The sequence below is a fragment of the Dreissena polymorpha genome, chromosome 10 (genome assembly GCF_020536995.1).
Source record: "Dreissena polymorpha isolate Duluth1 chromosome 10, UMN_Dpol_1.0, whole genome shotgun sequence".
NCBI lineage: Eukaryota > Metazoa > Mollusca > Bivalvia > Myida > Dreissenidae > Dreissena > Dreissena polymorpha.
The window spans coordinates 1,953,349-1,974,620 of NC_068364.1; the positions used below are offsets into that span (position 1 = coordinate 1,953,349).

Genomic DNA, 21,272 nt, shown 5'->3' on the forward strand with positions numbered 1-21,272 from the left:
TTCATGGACACAGTTGTTTGGGACATAAACAGTAAACCAGACTGTCATGTTTTTCAAAGCCAAGTTAAGCAAATTAGAAACATAAAATATATTCCAACAAACATACGATATCTATGAACAAAATGAATTCAAAGTCAGCTGCACAAATAGGAGACACATTTGATTATATCGCGACATTATTTGAGTCATTTCAAACAGTCGACACATGACAAATGCAACATAAAATAAAACAAGTACACGTAGTAGCTACATCTGAAGAAAACAAACAAGCTTTTAATGTGATTCGAAATAGTCACACAATACACATTTAGATTCATAATCCTACACATGTTTTCATACACAGAAGAGTAGTATGTTAGTTTTTTTGCTGGCTTATTGAAGAAATGACTTACGAACTATTTTGTTTTTGTGTTGTTGTTTTCAATTGTTTTTTAAGCTTTGAAGTAGAATATAGACATTTGGTCAAAGGCTTGAAAGAAAAGACCACACACTTTAAGTAGGTATTATATTCTTCCTTTGTTTCGTCTTTTTATTTTTGTGATTTTTCAGTAATGGTAATATCCCAAATAATTGCGAATCCCAACTTTGATGACTTTTCTAAGTGAACGCCCTTATTTTCAGTAATTCTATTTAATTGTTTACACTGTGAATTCTTCGATAGGTTGGCGTCATTTTTGTAACGATTTTCAGAAAACCCAATATTTAAAAATGTGCACGTATCTATCAGAAAAATATTTTCAAAACAGTATAATCTTATAAGTCATTGAACGAATCGTGCATAATTTGTGTCAAACAACTGTTTTGCAAATATAATAAAATGTCATTTAAAGTCATCAATATATTGATATTGATTTAAGAAGGAAACCGCAATCAAACTAATAATGCACGCGCGCGAGCTCTCATAATTACTTTTGTTGATGGAAACTTCAGCCTATATATCGCATTCAAATGTCAAGATTTACAACAGGAATGCATGCAGTGTGCACATTAAATGTGGTAAAAGTCATTTATAACTATATATCTATGAAGTGTTTTGTTTCACACTTACGATTAAGATATGTACCGTAAGCTTTATATGCAGATCATTTTGTAGAATATTTCTATTTAAAAATGTGCACTAGCTTCACATGTTGTGTATAATGTTTAATTTTTTCTTAAATCTAGAAACATTTCCACTGTGGTCAATTCTCTTTATGTCATTAATTTTTGTGAATATTACTAAAATTGCTTATTCTTTCTTATCTCTTATTGAATCACTGCATTGTGTTGATTTGGTAATTTTAGCTCACCTGAGTATCAAGCGCTAATGGTGAGCTATAATTGTGATTACCCTATGTCCGGCATCCGTCGCCGTGCGGTGTCCGGTTTGCGTCGTCAAACTTCAGCTTGTTACCTCTCTAGAGGCTACATGCGTCATCCGATCCTTATGAAAATGTTCGGAACGTTATCTAGACAATATGTAGGCCGAGTTTGAATCTGGATCACGTGCGTTTTTTTAACCAGGTTTGAATCGCGGTTACGTTCGTCCAAAACCAAGGTCACCAGGTATAATCTTATTATAACCTTGTTTCCATTCTAGAGGCCACGTTTATTACTCTTTACGAAACATTGACATAGTGGTTCTTGACAATATATAGGCTAAATTTCAAAAACTTGGTCAATAGGACAAATCATATAAAAACGTTGTTACCACTCTGGAATTTTGTTTTAATCGATCTGATAAAAACGTAACAATGTTTATCTCGACACAATATTTCCAAGTATGAATCTAGGTTATGCGCGTTCGACCACAGGTCAAGTATAAGAAAAAGCTTATTATCACTCTAGAAAACATTTATTACTCGATCTTTGTGTAACTTGGACAAATGTTTATCTTTACATTTTGTAAGGCTGAGTTCAAATCTTGGTCTGGTGTGACCCAAAACTAGGTCACCAGGTCAAATCTTAGAAAAAAAAATGAAACGACTCTAGAGGCCACATTTATTATTTAACCATGATGGAACTTGGGAATAATGCATATTTCAGCAATACCCTAGAACGAGCTTGAATACGGTGACCCAAGCTTTATTCCAATTTGTGTGTATGTTTGTTTCGTTTTGTGAATTTCGTACTGTTTTGGCATTGATCACTTGCCATAAATAAGGACCACGAAATTGTGTATCATACATAGGTTCACGAAAATGGAAATATTTATAGGCGTATGACTACTTTTGAAGATTTAAATAAGTGATCGAACGGTTTTAATCTTCGGAGCGTTAATCGTTGGGTCCCGCATACGCATGAGTAATGTAGACATTGATGGGTGACCAAGGTTCGATCATTGTCTTTTAAAAACGTGTATAACATAATTATAATATACATATATGAGCAAAATGAAACCGAGATTAAACGTGTAAGCAAAACTTTCAAAACAGATACAATGTCAATATCATACGCTTGTTCCCAATTCTCAGCATCGAGGCCTATGCCCCACAAAGGGTCATAGTAGTGAATAATATACGCGTGTATAGATCACGCAGCTTTTTTAAAATGGGTAGTATAATTTTTGTTTGATAAAGTATGGCCTCAGTCTATACGATTATTCTTTTTAGGTATTACATTCATTTTCATTTACATATATTCTCATAGTATATTACAGTCACATAAACAACCAAGCTATGTAATATGGATCTTCTACACCCAATATTGCTGCATCTGTCTGTATTTGTACGATGATGATCTGAAATACGAACCACATGATGCTATATATGTATTCTTAAATATTTTTGTAAAAAAGTGGGAGTTAGTTGATTCGTGTTCGTAATTTCATTTCATCGTTCCTCAAATTTGTAACTCTGTTGCTCTGATATCATTCTTACCATTTAGTAATTAAATGGTAATTAAATTGAATGCGCTTTAATTCCATTTTATTACTGTTTAAATTGAGTTGCAATGCTATGAGGTTAAATTGTATTTACACCTATATGTATCATGCATATTGCTGGGCCAAGTGTGAGGTTGAGCGCTCTGAAACCAGTTTAAACCCCAGTTATTATCATTGACCGTTCCAATGCGGTGACCCCAGCTTTATTCTACTATGTTGTGTATGTTGTTTCGTATTGTGCCGTTCAGAGTTGCAATAGGTCACTTGCCATAATAAAGACCTACGAACGTGTGTATAATAAAGTGCAATACTGCTGGAGCAACTGGAGTTTCAGTTCTTTATATTTAATCAAAAGTCTTGTTGTTTACAAGCCCAGCAACAATGAGCTATTTTCTTCAAATAAATGGCGACTTAAATGTGAATATCTTTTATACATTGTGCTAAAGTCCCAGTTGAAAGCGTTTTTGGGTTTGTAAACTATATACGAAAAAATCATTGTAATTGGTAAACAAATTATTTAATTAATTTCCGCCTGTAACTTAATGCAAGTCTATGTTTTTATTATCTTATAGTTTAACATCGTACAGGACGATATATATCTTCTAAAATATCTCCAGATATTGCGAAAGATAAAATTAATATTTTCCCCATGCCGTCTATCCAGTAATAGAAAATCTTAATGCTGATTTTACTGTGTGTGGTCTAACGACTCAGTGTTGTTATGGAAACTTACAGGAAACTAACTACACACGTGAAAGCTCGTTCACGCTGATCGAAATATCCGTATAACAGAGATCAGAACACTAACCGTATTTAATTGTGGATTGTATATCATTCCAATAACATATAATGCTTTGGCCTCACGGCGGAAGGTTGTACGGGTGAGGAACGAAATCCATAAGAAATTAATTTCAGATTTGCTTTACGGAGAAAACGGTAATCGGACTTTGAACGACGCGCTAGAACCTACCAAACATGATTTATATATTATTAGACATGCGGATAAATTTTTCATGTGAGTATAACTATTAATATAAAATATATTCGTTCTTTTGAATTCCAATTGATCTTTTGTTTAGCACAGGAAATACTTATATTTTTCGTCAACAGTAGACTGACACTACTATTAATATCTGGTTATATATCTGATAACCTTTTTTACCGAATAGTTAACTGTGTTGTAATTTGTCGCTTAAAGGGGCCTTTTCACAGATTTTGGCATTTTTAACTAATTCATTAAATGCTTTATATCGATAAATGTAAACATTGGATCGTAAAGCTCCAGTAAAAAATCAAGAAATAAATTAAAAAAAGGAAAAGAACATTGCCCGGACCAGGTTTCGAACCAGTGACCCCTGGAGTCCTGCCAGAGTCCTGAAGTAAAAACGCTTTAGCCTACTGAGCTATTCCGCCGAGTACACATACATGATGTATTTTATACCTTATATAAGCAATCTTCGTAGTTTCACAAAATTTAACGACAAAAACAGAACTCTCCAAATTATTCAATCGTTTCGCGTTTGCAAACGCTTTATAATTTTTAGGTTTTAAAATCGTCAAAAGATGCATATAATGGCTATATTAGACCATGGTAAATGTTCAGTATTACTGTTTCCTCACAAATATCATAACTAAAACGAAAATGTGCGAATCTGAAACAACTTTTTTCAATTTTGTCAATTTACCAAAGCGTGAAAAGATCCCTTTAAATGCGTGTATATGATATTAATATTCTAAATAAAAAGGTTACATAATTTCCACAAATATACGAACATCCTTGTCCGAAGTAAACCTTATTATATTCCTTTGTAATTTGTACACTACACGCCGAATATTTTCAAATTCTGAAGTTTTGATGAAATACGCAATTTCAAAAGTAATGTACATGTTTAAACACGCTCTTACTCTATCGTTACAAAGTTTCCATACTTGTACAACGAATGAACGGGCAGGAATCGTCCGTTTTTGCAATTATTACCGTGTTATCTGTGCCGTATGCAATGAGATACAGAACAATTCAACGTCTGGATAACGTTAAAGGAACATACCAGTTTGAACTTGTAGTGACAGAATTGTGGAAAAACAACATATTTACTGAAATATACACATGGTTTCAGAATCTCATGCGTTTCATTATACCTTTTGTGATTCTGATCATCTTTAACACTTTTATTGTGTATGGGTTACACCGAAGTCGTATTTTTCGATCAAAAGCTACGAAGAAGCATAAAATAACCTCCGTGTTGGTTGTCGTTATACTCGTGTTCCTGTTTTGCAACATTCCTGATACCATATGTCCATATTCCTCGGCCTAGGCTATTTGGAGGAAAACTTTCTTGTGAGAGGAATAAGAGAAATTACTGACCTTTTAAAATTGATAAATTCGGCTTCAAATTTTGTGATCTACTGCATATTCAACACAATTTTCCGGTGTCAGTTTAAGCGATTATTTTGTTATTTGTCGTGTCGAGTTTCACATGTGTATATAATTAGCAATCATACTCCGACTATTAGACCAATGCAAACTACATAGCTCGTTTCTAATGAAACTAATGAACTGCAAAACAAAGTTGTGTACTAGAGTAACGGATAACACGCATTATACGTTGATGTCACGGACGAAATATTACTAAATGTTGAAACCTTTATACATTTCCACCATATGACATTACTATGTGATTATATTTAATACAGAAACCTACAATAATGTGATTTTAAGCGTTGGTATACGTTTTAATTTATCAGGCTTTTTTGAATTTCAATAGATCAATTTTGCAACCTGGATGTTGAATTGTGACCAGACCTCTGGACGTGCGTGCATGTTTTCTGGATTTAATATCTGCCTGCCCATGCGGGATTTCTTTTGTCAATAGTATGATTGTTCGCTAGGAAACCAAAAGTGTGTATATTGGAACAGATGGGAATATGTTCGTGCCCACATTGACATTGAATGTATGCTCATAATCAAACTTCTTTTGTTTAATGGTATCAACTCGATGTTATAGTATGTTCTTAATTGCAATGTCATACAGTCGCATGCTGATGTGTAGAGTATTTGTCAGCCTTTGACTAGTTCACCAGTATTTCAATCATCCTGTAAAATATCTGGGTATAGTTTGATAGATGTTTATCATTACAAGTATTCGCTAAATGTTTAGTCTGGATTTCCATATATGGATATATAATATGATCATGTTCTATTGGGATACACATCTCATCGAATTAAACTCTTAATTTCAATATTGTAACGTGATATTGTAAGTTTAATTGCGATTAAGTAATAAACGCGGTATCTGCGTTTCTATACAATCTATATTAACAATGTTTTTCTCAAATTCGACCAGCACCCAATTGTATAAACGCTGGTTAAAGTTACCGCTCGGTAGCTTTTAAACCTTGGTAAGTTTGCGGTTATTCAGGTTTAGTAACCGTCAAGGTAACGCGATTGTATAAACACGAAATACCGCAAAGTAACTAAACCGCGCATAGTGGAATTTAACCAACGGTAAATTTAACCAAAACATTCCCACAATGCATTTTCAAATGACGTTATTTTCGCGCGAAGTGTCACGCTTCGATTTCGTTTACAAACAAAATAAACAGCGTCATGTATTTTTTTTTATCAAATTCATTTACAAATGCTTTTACAATAAAATAAAGCGTTCATTTTAACTATGAGTTCATCAAATTTTTCAAAATGTTTACGAACATATGTCACAGACCAGGGAAAAAAATATCATGATGTCGGGATTTGCCTCATTTAGCGGAATCCCCTGTGCTTCCAACTGCGATAGAGTGCTTGATAAGACGCATAATTTTCTTGTTTTTTAAATGATGTAACATATTCATGGTCGTCGTAAAATGCTAGCCTATTCTTTTAATTTTGCTTATAACCCGTTTTCATATGACTGCGTTATAAAATAATATCTTTCGCCAAAGAACGATGTTTACACATTCAAAGCACAACGCTGAGTATATCCTTAACTTCAAATTACATCCGAAAATCACTCTGTCTGTAGTCCAATATTGCATATTGAAATTGAGAAAAGTGCGAGTCTGTTTGACGATTTATTATAAACGCGACTTATTTCACACGTACATGCACTGTATATCGACGCATTTTAATTGTCAATTTATCACATTTTCCTTATTTCGTGCAATGTGCATTGTTTATAATCCGTGCATATACTTTTGACATTTTTAGAATGTACAACAAGCCATACAAATATCGCACAATTCATAAATAATCTGCAATATTTGCTTTCCGATTAAATTCATGTTAGGCATAGAGATGTGTAAAGTATAAGATGATAAAAATAGCACCACACTGGAATTCGGAATGTCCCATTTTTTACACGGGTATTAACGACTCATTCATCTGTTGTGTAATGGAATGTTTTTCATTCTTTGTTTACTTATATATTAAATTATTTTCGTGTACAGTAAGGGCATTTACCATAGACAAATAAAACATTGTGTAAGTTTAAACATATGTTTGTATGCAGAAATCTGCAAATGTAACCGAGTTTACCAACGGCTATTATTTGTTAAACTGCCCCGGTTCATTTGAACAGCAGTAATGTAGAGTACGTGACGTAGCGTGTGACGAAAAAGAAAGTTTATCGAGTTCATAAACGCATTTGAAAATAGTAATACAGTAGGATGGCATAAGGGTCTTTATTTAACTATGCTAAAATAATTATTAAAGACCCTAGATGCAAAATCGTCAATTATTGAGATAAATTGATTATTTATGGGTTTTAAAGGATTATTAAAGGTAAGATATTAGTTCGAACGTGTTTTGGTTTTTGTTTGTACTTTTGTCGTTTACGGTTTTCGGAGAAATGATTTTAACATGGGCGCCATTGATGCATCGGATCACACACGGCATATCCATAACATTATATAAAAAATCACGTTCTGCGCGTCCTTAAATTCGTCGTCCGAAGTCGGAAAACGTATTGCCCTGTAAATTTAGTCAAATAAAGTGTCAGTCGCTGCAATTGTCTGTTTACTTGTCGAAATGTTCAAGGTTGTCGATGGTTAGCTTTTATAATGTCGCGCGACTCGGCCATTTTGTGTAAGTTACCTCTCGGTTATTTGTACTTACCTACCTAGAGAAGCAGGGTATGTTTTAACTGGGTTTTAACCGATCGGTATAACTTACCCAATTTTATACAAACGCTTACCGACCAGTAACCAACAAGTTACCGACTTTTAACCGCCGGTATGTGGTTAACCGCCGGTTTAACTGTTTATACAATCGGGTGCTGATGACATAGTTTTGGACGCACTTGACCTTAAATCTGAATCAGCTTAGATATTGCCAAACGTTTTCGCGAATGTTCATCCAGACAGAGTCATAAAAGTGACCTCTTGCAAAATCAAACATGTTACATTTTCAAATGGCAAAGTGATGACCACAATGGCGAAAGTAAACCGCCAAAAAGGGCAACCCATTCCACAATGGCGAAAGTAAACCGCCAAAAAGGGGGACCCATCCGTCATAGACATTGGTCTTTTGCTAGGATATATTTTTTATTTGAAATGAGAGTGCACACGGGAGTTGGATACAAAACTACTGTAAATGTGACGAAATGCTACCAAAAATGTGTTTTCACATAAGTATGCAATGATGGGAAAAGCGGTTGCACAAACAAATATACGAAACACAATAAATGTAGCTTTCTTACATGATTTTTTAATATTACGCGTGAATGTTAAATTAAATAAGTGAAACAATTTAATTCACTAATAAGATACAGCAATTACAAAAATGCTTCAGCAAATGGCCGAGTGTATAGTGTTTACCAAATTATGCCACTGTGCTAGCTTAAAGAACGGAATAGCTATCGTCAACAACCTTTACCGAATGCCCACAGCTGTAAAAGGTTACATGGAAATGCATTTAATTGCGAACACATCAGAAATAAAGCAGGCTTTTAAGAGATTAAACTTATTTCTAATTTCTAGCGTAATAGCTCAATTGTTACATTGATGGCATTACCACTCTCATTGCGCTTTTATTTGCGAATACTCTTTCCGTTTGCGACATATCACGCAATTTAATTTGATAAATGATTTTTTAATTGTTATAAATTGTTTAACATCATTGGTTTGATAATTGGTTTCACATTTAGCAGAATCCCCTGGGTAGCGATAAGAATTGATAAAATCTTTATAGACCACCAATTTGAAAGCTATTTGTTGTTGTACGACCACATATTGACAACAGGAATAAATCAACATTGACTAATAGGAAAGTATATATTGTTGACCCTTTTTTCGGTCTGTAAGCTATAAATAACCAGTGGCCTTTCGTCAACAAATTAAGGCGACAAAAACCCCAGTATTTTTAAGTATTAATTATATTTCATATTACATTTCAGTAAGATACATAAAGATAACAGTTAGATACAATATGACCATACAGATTTATGCTGCAAGTTTGTTTCATTAACAATTTAACACAGAGATGATTTTTTTTATTTTAAGTGTTGGCGTAACAAATTGATAAGTAAAAATTGGTATTCTGTGAACAAAAAATGAAGTTCGGGGCAAAAATTAGAGACTTTGGTTGCATTCTTTTTATTCAACAATTTTTAGACAAAAGCCGATAAAAATGTTATCAATTTGTTGGCGAAATTATAACGACTAACATGTGAACGAATTTATCAATATATTTATACCGAGAATGAATTCCAGAAAACTCGTACAGTATCAATAATCATAAAGATTAACTGTGTAACATGGAGATGTTGAAAAACTAGCAAATATAAATGCTTGGATAAACAACATAATTCAAATATTAATGTGTTCCTGAAACACACAACATAAGACAAATATAAATGAGTGCATGGAACATCAGGCAAATATAAATATGCGCCTGGAAAACACAATCATGAAAAGTAAATGGGTGCCAGGAAAACATATCAAGCCAATATAAATTATCCGAAAATTAGAAGCGTAATAAGGTTGACCCAATGAAATAGTAAACCACGGCCATTACAGTTATGGCACTAGTACATTACACAACATAGAAAAACCGCAGATCCATGAATACATATATTTATTTATTAAATTAAAAAAATATATAATCAAAAATGAATGATTAAATGATAAACACCGATAAATAAATAAATCAAAAAGGGAAACGTATAATTCATTAGATAATGGAGCCATCCTGGTCAGACAACACTGCCGATTGAATATTGGAGACTTCACGAAGATATGCTGCAGATGATAACTGGCAACCGTCCTTGGCAAGATTTAATCGCATATATGGTATACCATATACATGGATTCTTGGAACAACCACCATCAACAACATCACCATACAGGTATGTGTGCCTGGAACATACAAAATTATGCAAATGTAAATGTTTGCCTGTAACATGAAATTTTAATTTCTGCATAAAACACACAGCAGCAGGTAAATGTTATTAAGTGCATGGAACGACTGACATCAGGCAAAATAAATGTTTTTGATTAAAATAATTGTACAAATGGCGAGGCATCCGCCTTCGCCGACAAAAAACCACGGAATTACAAATCGTAAAATATAGATAAGAAACGTAAAAGCATACAATTTAAGTCAATTACATGAAACATACATAATACAGTTATATTTATTATAATCCGCCTCCCTCTTGCCACCCCTTTTAATTAATATATAAATACATAACCCTGTTATGTGTCAATAAAAAGGTATTTAAATATATGTTCTGGCTCAAGTATTAATTTGTAAACATAGTTTACCGCCTTTCGTGAATTTCGTAAACAAATAATATTTTGCTTTCTAACAGAGGAATTTCATTGACAAGTCACTGATATGATGTCGTTCGGCGTTGGTACAGTAATTTCACTAAATTATTGTTAGACGATTGGTAGGTAATAAAAGGCAAAAGGAGCCAATGAAAGCGTTATGTGTTATCTTTAACGTTTTTAAATAAAGCGATTACCTTGTTTAAAACACGTAGCGATGATCTGAATATTTAACCAGTACAAATAAGTTTAATCAAAGAGTGACGTAATATCAGATGACGACGAAGAAGATCAACTGAAACAATATTTTTCGACCATCTGGCAAGTGCTAAGAGGAATTGGGTCTTGTATAAGACACATGTTTATGGAAAAAAACAACGTTAGATTCACATGATATGTTAGAAGCTGTCGAGTAGGTTTAGCAATGATTATTGTATTTAATAATTGTTGTAGGAGTTTTAGTAGTAAACGTGGCCGTTAATGTGGTAGCACTAGTTGCGGGCTAGACAAATATTTTTTCAACTAGGATTCGACTTTCAATGATCATGACATCTTTTTCCCAAAATTCACACTGGTAAACTAGTCGTCCGTGTTTTTGTATTGTTTACAAATGTTAGCGAAAGTATGTTTCCGTATCTTTGGCTAGACGGCGTAACCTTTTGTAATTATATGTTTTTTTGTTACTCTCTTTTATGTATATATCTGTTCTTGATTTTTGTACCGTGCCTCATGTATGTGGAATAATGACAAACTGTTTTTCTCAAAATGTATGAGAAATACTTTGAAACAATTGCATGGATGTCAAAATGTATACGAATGCCTCTACATAGAATAGTCATCTGATTGTTTAATTAAGTAAGGTAGAAATATTTTGTATATTGTAGTTGTACAAACGCAAAATTCATCCTCTGCTTATTTATGGGATGTCCCACTTTGTGATCGATCTTGGCATTAACCGCGTCAATAGAAGTTAAGCAGAAAGCTGAGAGGGTGATTGTCTCGTCTGTCCATGTTTCAATGAACATTTTAATTTTCATATCTAACAAAATAAGTAGCCATTCATTCATAAAGGTGAGACATTTTTGCCCGTTTACACATTTCCGATTTATTAGCAAGTCTATCTTGACTTCTCAATCAATATTGCCGTATACTGCATATCTTTATACAATTTCTATGTTGGTTCATCTTGACGTGTTTTGTATTAATCATTTTTGTAAATGTCAAGATCACTCGATATTGTTTGCAATTCGGATCATATTTACAGTTCCTGTCATACTTTCTGTCGCATTTATTAAAACAATGTTCGGTAAATAACAACTAGTAGAAGGTAGCGGCATATAAACTTTAGGTTAGAAATCAATTAGCAACTGCTTATTAGTTGTTAATTTTTGAACTGGGTAATGTCGATATATATGTAGCCTGGTCATTACTAGATAAAGATCCAATCAATCTAGTTATCACCTAATTGATTCGATAGTGCTATTTGAGTCTATATTGCAACGAGTCCAATAACTAACACATGTAATAGGATATCCATCGTGATCGTAAAGACATCCTCGTAGAAAGAACACTTCAACGTTTCTTACAAAACATATGCACAATCCGCTGACATTTTACATCATTTTTGTTTAAAAATGGTTATAAAAGCGCGTTACCGATCTGCACGTGGTGTCGCAATTACTATTGTTTCATTTGTTATGTATTTACATGTATTTGCTTATGAGGCGGTTGGTAACCAACGATTTTGATCTCTTTTATTTATTTTATACACTTGGAGACACTTCTAACGCATCACTTTTCAATCTTGAATATCTCAGTTACGAGTAAAGATATTGATTAAAATTTTTACATACGATCATTTGACTACGTTCTATGCAAGCTCACGATAAAATCATTCATCCGTGACGATAGGACGCTTTAGCACGTGGGGTAGGTATGGTTCTATATTTTTGCACGTGAAAATGTTGAAACGCGATTTAATTCTAGTTTTATTTCAATTTAATTATTTTAGGTGGGTTCTTACATAAGGAAAACATAAAATTAATTTACAAAACAATATAGCTCGTATGAATATTCAGGAGCGCAATCGCGCACTTTACATTTTACAGGCTACCTTTCCCACTTGCTAAAGCGTCAGATCGTCACGGATGAATGGTTTTATTGTTAGCTTGCACATACTGTAGTCAAATGATCACATGTGCAATTTAAAATAAAAATATTTACTCATTACTGAGATATGTAAGTTTTAAAAGTGTTGCGTTAGAAAAATCACCAAGTGTAGTAAAAGGCGATATACGTTTTATTTCAATTTAATTTCAATTTCATAATTCTAGGTAAGTTTTAACACAAGAACGACATAACATTAATTTAAGAAAAACATTAAGGCTCGTATGAATATTCACGAGCGAAATTGCTCAATCGGCATGTTGCAAGCCGGTCAGTTATTAAGACGTGTAAGTTTATGCGTTTTATTTTCACATTGTTATTATTTAACGTTGTGCGAGTCTGCGAATTTGACTTTTGAAGTGACGTTTTTAATTTGTTAAGTTTTACTTTTTGTTGTTTTTCAATTTCAATTAAATTTTCAGGAGTTATCAGATATGTGTTGAATTATTCTTGGTCCAAATTTCAACACAATCCGATCCAAAATAAGGGAGCTATATTGATATGATTAAGTGATGCGTTAGAAGTGTCTCCAAGTGTATATATGTGTTTCGATCGATTTGTCGTCAACAATTTTGGTTTCTGAAAAAAAACAAGATTGTGATATATACTTTTAATACTTTACTTTGTAGTAGAGAAATATAGAGTATACATACCAAAAATAGTGACGCTTAATATTGGCGTTTTACTGTATCGAGTTTACAAAATAAGGACGTAAAGACGCAATAAGTAGACGCTTTGTGTCAATTCTTTCATTGTTTTTCGGGTCGGGCTTTCCGGTTGGGTATTTTGATATATTGTTTATCATCGGTTTGACTCTAGGGCGATTTGATCTAAATCAACGTGAATCACAGGAATATGTATGAGCCAATACAGCTATTTCCTGAGTTGATCAGAAAAATAATAAATTAGAAGGTCAAAACTATTCATTATATTCCCGGTCCGAATTTTTCGATGAGGGACTTAATACGATTTAATGTGGATGTAACCGATTATCCGGGTAGTTTTAGTTTTTACTGAAAGATTCTTAATTTTTGTACCGTGGGAAGGGACGGAGTAAACGGAGAAAACTCCCTTTCCACACCACAAGAAATAATAATCTTTCAGTAAACAAATAACTACTTGGACATTTTCATCTAAGTGCTCTGAACCAGCCTGTTAAAATGTATGCTTTTCTGCGGCAAGAGAATTTGACTTTAAAATATGGCCCAAATGATTTCAATATATGAAAACTGTCCATAGGATTTTACTTTAAAAGCAAATTAAAAACTGTGCACACAAATGAAGAAGTAAAAATATATTTCAAATTAAAAAAACTACTTGGATTATTTAATTAACAGAAGATACGGCTTTGGCGGTCGGCTAAGATTGTTCACGAAATGATTCCAGTTATTAAAGCAAACAGAATGTCAGAACTGGCTCCTCAAAAACTATAAATCTGCCCTTACATGTATTACAGATTATTTTCTCCTGTCAATAAATGATTGAGCAACAACAAATTTCTTACATCTATGAATACATTATTTTATCACCACATTTTATCAAATGATCTCGTCACCCAGGGGATTCAGCTTAATGTGAAGATAATTTTCCAAACAAAACAAATTAGTATTCTTATAACTCTTTAAAATTCAGTTGCTCGTTAAAGTCGTTTGACATGTTCCAAATTGATTGATTAAATAGCCAATAAAAGCGCTTAGTGAGTCATTACGCCACCAAGAGCATTTTGCTTGTTATGTGAGTTATTACGCTATAAATCATAAGTTTAATCTCTTAACAGGCTGCTTTATTGCTGAAGGATTCGCAATAAAATGTATTTTTTTCATTCTGTCATGTGAGCCAACATAGCTGGTTAAAAATTATATACTCTGCCATTAGTGCATCATCCATAAATGACAACAGAAACACGTTGGCACGAGATATGAGTAGTTTGTATCAGTCGAAAACAAAAATCAATAACAAACGCTGGGCCATATGATTGTACAAAACTTTGGATGTGGAATACATTTTCAATTAAAATGGTCGAAGCTACGGGGTTTCTCCTATTTTACGTTAAATACACTACGTCTCTATCGGCAGTTTATCTTCTCCAAAACTAACGGTCAGACCAGCATTTTTGGTTCCACACTTTTACCAATGCATTTGTTTCATTGCCGTTCTTAAGAAGTTAATTCATTCATTCACTTATTTCATTTCATATACACGGTCCGTATTAATAAATCATGCTAGATATATTAATGTATAATATTTCGTTTTAGTATTCGCGCAACCGTTTCCCTATCGTTTAAAATCGTTTTTGTATCATTTGGTCACATTAACAGTAGCTTTGAATATAAATCTGTCATGCACACTACTTTATTTTTTTGGCGGTTTGTGGTCCGCTAAGACATGCCACTGTATTGGCACATTATGTAACTGGGTACATTGCATGTTCTTTTTTCTATTCTATGCATTTACATAAATATATTGTTTATATCTGTATTTAGCCACGTTTGAGTCATTTTGAATACATGCTCCTTTACAGTTTATACGTTTTCTGTATATTATTCATGACATGCGAGTTCGACATCATGTTGGTTACAAGTGCTTATAAAATACATAAATACATTTTGATGGCTGAATAAGAAGATTTATGACCCCTTTGATTGGATTCAAAGGGTCTACATTTATAATACGTGTGCTTTGTTGGCCTACTATAAGTAAGGATCAAATAAATAAATCCGCCCGAATACATCACGTGTCTTTTGAAAGCACCTCGGGAGAGGGTAGACCACTGTTTCGTATTGTCTAGATTTTGATCATATTCTTGGGTGCGTTTCGAGGTGTCTGTGTGTTGATCCATTTCACTGATCGTATTTTGCTTTGTCTAGATGTCTATCGTTTTGATGGTCTATGTCAGAATGTTTCCAGATTTTGACCAGGATCTAAGGATGTATTATAAGAAGAAAATATTTTGCCTACGTTCTTTGGCTTTGTTTCAATGTGTCTCGACGTTGGTGACGTGCTGGTATTTAAATTTCGATTAATGTAGATTTTATTAGGTTGTGTTTCAGTTTACCCAAATTTTGAGTATGTAATCGGGGGTATTTTTCAGTATGCCTTGACGTTAATCATGTTCATGTAGTGTGTTTCACGATGTATAGATATTGATTATTTTCTTGGTGTGTGTTTCAATGACACAATAAGTAGATTATGTTCTCAGTGTATGATTGATGGAGTCCAGATAGTAATCATGTGTGTTTCAATGACGCAATATGTTGATCATGTTCTCATTGTATGATTGATAAGGTCCAGATATTACTCATGTGTGTTTCAATGACACAATATGTTGATCATGTTCTCAGTGTATGATTGATTAGGTCCAGATATTAATAATGTGTGTTTCAATGACACAATATGTTGATGATGTTCAAAAATTCAAGCAACAGCATTGTTGCTACAAACAGTGTCCGCATAATGAAATTAACTCTCATTTAATCATCAGTTATTTTCATTGCATTGTGTCCTGTTTTGAAACTAGTGTACACTTGTTCATATTTATCAGTTTAAACAATGCCAAAACTGTAGAAACAGTGTTTTTGTCATACAATTTATATTAAAGCAAATTTCTGCTTTGTTGCTATATTGATCTTAGACAAAACACTTGGTATTTCGTGATATTGTTTTTGTCACATCCAAACATACAAAATCCATTATAATTAAATCAATGACAAACGCTTGGCCATATGATTGTACAAAACTTTGGATGTGGAATACATTTTCAATTAAAATGGTCGAAACTACGGGGTTTCTCCTATTTTACGTTAAATACACTACGTCTCTATCGGCTGTTTATTTTCTCCAAAACTAACGGTCAGACCAGCATTTTTGGTTCCACACTTTTACCAATGCATTTGTTTCATTGCCGTTCTTAAGAAGTTAATTCATTCATTCACTTATTTCATTTCATATACACGGTCCGTATTAATAAATCACGTTAGATATATTAATGTATAATATTTCGTTTTAGTATTCGCGCAACCGTTTCCCTATCATTTAAAATCGTTTTTGTATCATTTGGTCACATTTACAGTAGCTTTGACTATAAATCTGTCATGCACACTACTTTATTTTTTTGGCGGTTTGTGGTCCGCTCAGACATGCCACTGTATTGGCACATTATGATACTGGGTACATTGCATGTTCTTTTGTTTATTCTATGCATTTGCATAAATATATTGTTTATATCTGTATTTTGCCACGTTTGAGTCATTTTGAATACATGCTCCTTTACAGTTTATACATTTTCTGTATATTATTCATGACATGCGAGTTCGACATCATGTTGGTTACAAGTGCTTATAAAATACATAAATACATTTGTATGGCTGTATAAGAAGATTTATGACCCCTTTGATTGGATTCAAAGGGTCTGCGTTTATAATACGTGTGCTTTGTTGGCCTACTATAAGTAAGGATCAAATAAATAAATCCGCCCGAATACATCACGTGTCTTGCTAAAGCATTTGCGACACGCGCGTTACCTAATCGCACCGCGCAAGTGTCATCATTCCTTTAATTATTTTCGGTGTAGGCAGTTGCCTCGTAACATCTTCACCATCACATTCTTCAGCACACACGTGTTTTCTTGTTTGTGCTATTTTATTTTATTTTGATCATTTTTCCTTACAGTATGTTGTTGCTCCCATTTCATGTCGCTGTACCTTCATTCCTTTTCGGCGTATACTTTTATAAACGATCATTGTTGCCTGTGATTACCCTGTTTCTGACGCCTTTCGTTTAAGGTTTGCGTCGTATGTCGTCAACCCTTAGCCCGTTATCGCATTATACTTTTTTCTACCATATCTTTAAGATACCCGCTCAGAATGTTTATCATGCGAGTATCTGGGCAGACTTCGAATGTTAATCATTTGCGTAGAAAGACTAGTTAACCAGGCCAAATATTAGAAAAACCGTGTTATGACTCTAGAGGCCACATTTATTACTCAATCTTGGTGAAAATTGATTAAACTATGTATCTGTGGGCCCACAAAGGTTAGCTTAAAATAAATAGTTTCACTGTAGATGCCACATTTATAACTAAATCGCATTAAACATTGGTCAGAACGGATCGAAACGTTACAAAAAGCATGAGTCGTACGTTTTTATACATTTAAAAAATAAATGAGCAACACAAATGCATAACTTATAAAGGTATAAATACAAATAATAAAACAATGGTACATATGCCACTTAGTAAATGTTCAGCCCATTAGAACATTTAAGTTCATAACTAATTTAGACTTAACCTTACAGTTGAATTCTATCAGTTGGTAAATACAAATGGAATATGAACATATTATATGGAGCAAAGCACATATTTTTATCCTAATGGTAGGTTGGTCCCAAACATCATAGGACCATCTGGACATTAATGGTTGGCTCCAAGAAATGACTTTTGAGGTAAGGTTGCAGGCAAATCAAGTGTTTGTATGCTGAAATGTTCTCTTTATAATACAAGTTTCAGTAAATTTACCGATATTATGATCATTTATGATTAAGCATGTACTGCAATCACGGTTGAACATGCTTTTAGCATTAATTATGATCCGTTAGTTTATTAAAATGAATCAAAGTTAAATCTCTGGCACCTTTTTTAAAATATTCTATTAAATCGTCACACTTTGATAAAGCGTTTATAATTAATTTAAGGCAAACGTTACTAACCAAAATATATACATTCGAATTACCTAACGAATGTTACATAAAAACGAATTCGATTTAATACTCAATCCTAGCAATTATGATTAAACATATATACTATATTTTTTACCTTGGCGCATTGTAATTCAATACATCGAAATCAGTTTATTATATGATGGTGCCGCTTTTGATGCGAATTGTCCCCCCCTATTGATTATGAGTGTTTCCAGTCGTGGTCAGGCCTAAGCACATCAGTTACTTAGGTCCCAGTGATTATACCGAAAGGGCCCTACGGTATCATTACCAAAGGTAAAACTTGTGTACGTTGTCTTTTCACTTTAAGTCAGTATGATATTGTATATATAATAAATATGAATAAATAATACAGCCATTAAAATGGATTTAGATTCAGGATACATGTATGCATTTTGAATAATCACATCTTAAATGATTCAAGAATCAATGCAATTGTGATTAAGTTATACATTACACTATGATAGACTTCGTGGTGAATATGACAGATTCGGGGGTTTGAACGAAACACGGAATATTTCGGGGGGGGGGGGGGAGCAGATGTTCCGCTCCTTAACGAAAACAATCCACTGCGAATGTAGTCGTTAAAGTTGAGTGCGTGAGTTAGGTCCACGCGTATATGGCTATTCTTCTCTCGATCCCATGCAAAATATCTATGACATTTGCTGCTCACAACTAATACATAACTATAATTGGAATGCTCTTAACAGGAACACCTTATTATTCATTAACAAATTTAATGTCACGGGACGAATTCTGTGTGTGAGATATTTGCTGTCCACAAGATGTCCGAATCTTATGGCTATTAAAATATCCTCTACTATAACGAAAATGTAAACTGAACATAATTTTTATTTCAGTCAAACAAGCTTGAAGATTTTATATTTTATACAAAGTTTTCAATGATTACTTTTCCAATGTAACAATGCAATGGCATGTGTGATGTCGAATTTCCTTGGTTAAACTTCTAAGAACGTATTATTTTCCTAGCAATTTTACTACATTAGGAACATAATAAATTCGCGTGTTCATTGTCCTCATAAGTATGTTATTAGAATATAATCGTATAGCAGAAGTTACTTGATCGGATGATAATTATAACTAAGGTGACCCAATCAAAGGCTTAATCGAAACGTTAACATACGGCTGAAAGGAATCAATATATATCTTCCGTGGCACCAGCGCTTTATGATTTGCATCAGTAAGTTTAGGCCACAACTTTTGTTTAGCAGTTTATTAGTTTTAATTACCAATTCTAGAAGCTATGAAGCATGCATTGGTCGTATAGTGTAAATACGATTGTTAATTGTATACACATGTGTACCTCGACAACACGAATAACAAAATAGTCCCTTTAACTGACACCAAAAACGTGTGTTGATTATGCAGTATATCACACAATTTGAAGCCGAGTTTATCAATACTAGAAGATCAGTAACTTCTCGTATTCCTCTTACAAGAAAATTTTCCTCCAAATAGCCTAGGCCGAAGAACGTTGACAAAATTGCAGCCGGAATATTGCAAAGCAGAAACACGAGTATAACGACAACCAACATTAAGGTTATTTTATGTTTTGTTGGAGGTTTTGATTGGAAAATACGACATCTACGTAATTCGTATACCATACAAGTGTTCACGATAATCAGAATCATCAAGGGTATGAGTGAGCGCATAAGATTTTGATACCATGTGTATATGTCAGAAAATATTTGATTTTGCCACAATTCTGTTACTACAAGATCAAACTGATATGTTCCTGTTACGTTATCCAGACGGCGCGCTGTTCTGTATCTCATTGCATTCGGCACAGCGAACACGGCAATAATTATAAAAACGGTCGATGACACGATTCTGGCTCTATGCATGGTGCAAAATAACTTGACCTTCATTGGATGACGAATACACAAATATCGTTCCACTGAAACCGAAATGACTAACCAAGCCGATATGCACGGAGTGGCGTTGGACACGTAGTGAGCATACGGGTATAACATTCCGTGAGCTATTTTTGCTACTGGTTTATCTATCTGGAACAACAGAGTCACCGGAAAATATAGGAAGTCGAAAAGTAATTTGATTAAATCCGAGATCGCTAAGGCAAATAGGTAGGTGTTAGTTGAAGAACGCATTCGACGTTGAGACATCACGATGATAGACATGATGTTGCCGGTAATTCCGAACACGCAAATGATCGGGTAGAAAACGAGTCCAGTGATGAACCGCGCTCGTAGGTAGAATGTTTCGTACTCATGGTACGAGTTGGAACTTTCATTTCCATGCCGGTTCAGGTTTTGTAGATCCGACATGTTGCCAGTTCCAGTTGCCACCAATGGCATAGACACACTACTAATGAAAGAAATCTGTCATAAAACAATAAGTTTTAAAAGATCAAACAATATTAAACACGATATCAATCCCTTTGCTATATTTACAAGGTTTGATATTCTTAAAATGTTCATATAAGGCGTTATTTAAATAAGATCATACGTATTATTTATCGAGAATAAATATACATATCTTACATCACTCTTTCAGGCATTACGGCATTTTAAAGCAATACTCTAAAAGGGCGTTTCAAGAAATGTGCTTTAGTTAAATGCAAAAATACTGCATGTATTCGGTATAGCAACTATGTAAAAGCATACACTTTAATTAACTTTATTAAGACATAAACAAAGTCATCACACTGCGTTGCTGTGTTAGCGGTGTGCATCGCAACCGTAAATTACGTCTAGGATAGAATTGGAACACATCGAGTTAACTTTAC

At 33.7% G+C, this 21,272-nt stretch overlaps 2 protein-coding genes across 5 annotated transcripts in view; one reads left to right on the forward strand and one right to left on the reverse strand.

Moving 5' to 3' along the window:
- LOC127848463 (mucin-4-like) overlaps positions 1-21,272 on the forward strand; it is a 359,609-nt gene that overhangs the window by 66,161 nt on the left and 272,176 nt on the right. The window lies entirely within an intron of this gene.
- Positions 1-21,272, reverse strand: part of LOC127848466 (synaptic vesicle glycoprotein 2C-like) — a 393,482-nt gene that overhangs the window by 55,219 nt on the left and 316,991 nt on the right. The gene's annotated exons all lie outside the window — the stretch shown is intronic.